General features: G+C 42.1%; 1 protein-coding gene across 1 annotated transcript in view; it reads left to right on the top strand.

Moving 5' to 3' along the window:
• The window catches only part of LOC308165396 (voltage-dependent calcium channel subunit alpha-2/delta-1), a gene marked incomplete at both ends in the record, with an annotated part of 94317 nt that overhangs the window by 9955 nt on the left and 81862 nt on the right, over window positions 1-2500 (top strand).

The following is a 2500-nucleotide window of genomic DNA, read 5'->3' as shown; positions in this document are numbered from 1 at the left end:
GATATATCCATCCAGAGATGTCAGGCATGTCATCCACAGCCCAGAGGAGATAAGAGGAGGATAAGAGATCTGTGTCTAAAAAAAAAGAAGAAGAAGAAGAAGAAGAAGAAGAAACTTACTGTAGATCTCTGTTCAGCTGTTCATGATAATGAGCACTTTGCCCCTGGGGAGGTTGTTTGAGTAGGTGTTTGTGTGTGTGTGTGTGTGTGTGTGTGTGTGTGTGTGTGTGTGTGTGTGTGTGTGTGCGTGTGTGTGTGTATGTGTATGTATGTGTGTGTGTGTGTGTGTGTGTGTGTCACACAACTGGTACAACTGCTTCACACACACACACACACACTGTGTGTGTGTGTGTGTGTGTGAAGCAGTTGTACCACTATAGAACTATACCAAGCTTTTCACACGTCAGGCATATTGTACAATCTCTATTTCTTCCTCAGCTGATATTATTGTGTTGGAGTTATCATGCCTATCCATCCAGAGTTGTCAGCCTTGTCTTTCACAGTGGAGAGGAGCTGAGGGGAGATGCCAATTAAAGAATATGCCTAGCTTGGATTAAAACAAACAAACAAACAAAAACAAAAAAGACGAAACCAGCCACTGTAGACCTCCAGTCATGATAATGAGCATTTGGGCCCTGGGGAGATGGTGTGTGTATGCCGGTGCATTTTCAATACAGTATGTATGTATGTATGTATGTACAGTGTGTGTGTGTGTGTATGTGTATGTGTCTGTGTCTCTCTCTGTGTGTATGTGTGTGTGTGTCTGTGTCTCTCTGTGTGTGTGTGTGTGTGTGTGTGTGTGTGTCTGTGTCTGTGTCTGTGTCTGTGTCTGTATGTATGTATTCCTTTGAGCAGAATTGGGTCAGAGCCAGAGAACTCTCTGATCTCCAGCTCGAGTATGAAATGATTATGCTAAAGTAGCAGTTGTAGTTATGGCTATGCTCCGGGTGTGTTGGCAGAGGCAGAGAAGCCTAATAAGGCGTTGACCTGACCTCTTTGTTTTCTCTGAGCTGTGATCTATGGCATTCATAAACACACACACCAGTTGACCTTAAACACTAGCCTCTGTCCTTTCAGTGGAAAATGAACATCTTGGCAGCCCCTGCTATAGATACAGAAGCTATTATCCAGGAGTAACGAGAGGAGAATGCAGGAGTAGTGCGAGATATTGAACTAGGAACAAATCTGAAGCAATCTCCATCACAATCGCGATTAAAAACAACCGCCACAATAACAACGATCAACTTTTGACATTCATTTGCGGATCAAATATTTATTTCACGTTGTGTCTGATTTCCTCAACCGTGGCTGCAACATCACATAGAATTTTGGAGGAGTTCTGTCTGAGACACGCAGCGCGTGCTTGAGAGTGTTTTGCTGAGAGCATAAGGGGGGAGGGGCTGGTCCTCTCTCTCGCGCGCGCACACACACACACACACACACACACACACACACACACACACACACACACACACACACACACACACACACACACACACACACACACGCACGCACACACACACACACACACACACACACACACACACACACACACACACACACACACACACACTTGATCGTCTCCATTTTGAATGTATCTCTGGCAGTGTAGCTCTCTGATGTTTTCCCATTGACACCATATCCCAGAATATACCTTTAATTCATAGATAATAAAGTATGGTGAACTGGTGGTGACTGAACAAAGCCATTATTTTGCCCAGATTGTTGAAAATGGCTAGCTTTTCAGCTCAACTTTGGCACTATGTTCCATACCATAACAAATGTCCAACGTTTTACCTTAATCGTTATATTTGTTTTCAATGTGGTTGGTTGTGTCAACGACACAGCTGTCTTGCTAGAGCTGTCTTGCTGTCTTGATTTAAGTGACAATGTTCTAGAAGGGTCTCTTTTTAAAATGAATAACAGATACAGATAGTGACCTCTAGGGGTGCAACGGTTCAGTTGGTCCACGGTTCGGTATGAACCTCGGTTTTTGAGTCACGGTTTCGGTTCAGTTTTGGTAGAAAGAAAGGAGGAGGATTTTTTTGAAAAAAAAATGCTAATATTTATTTACAAACAGTTACTTTACTGTTACTTTACTTTAACATTCAGACACATTCCAGAATATGACTGATATATTGTATATTATAAAACAGTTAGTTCCGACCAACTCATTTGATTGGACAAGAGGCATTCCATGAGTTCCATGAGATATACAGCATAACAGCACTCAGACGTTTAACTATATGTATCACTCCGCCGCACAGGTGTTCTATTAAATGACCGTTAATACAAAGTAGCTAGCCTGCGGATGTTTGTGTTCGGGTTACTAGGCAACAGTACAGTTGAAGTTCAGTTGTAGAACTATTTTTTGTTGGCGGAGCCAAAATAAATGATTAAATAAACAAACAAATCATAATCTGTTGTCGCTTATTACTGTTAACTAATAAATGGCGCTGTAGAACTGTTGTATAAAAGCAATATCACACTCGAGGTTGTGC

Source organism: Nansenia antarctica (assembly GCF_963989245.1).
Source record: "Nansenia antarctica genome assembly, chromosome: 9".
Taxonomy (NCBI): domain Eukaryota; kingdom Metazoa; phylum Chordata; class Actinopteri; order Argentiniformes; family Microstomatidae; genus Nansenia; species Nansenia antarctica.
Note: the sequence above shows the minus strand (reverse complement) of the source record. Positions and strands in the feature narration are given on the sequence as shown.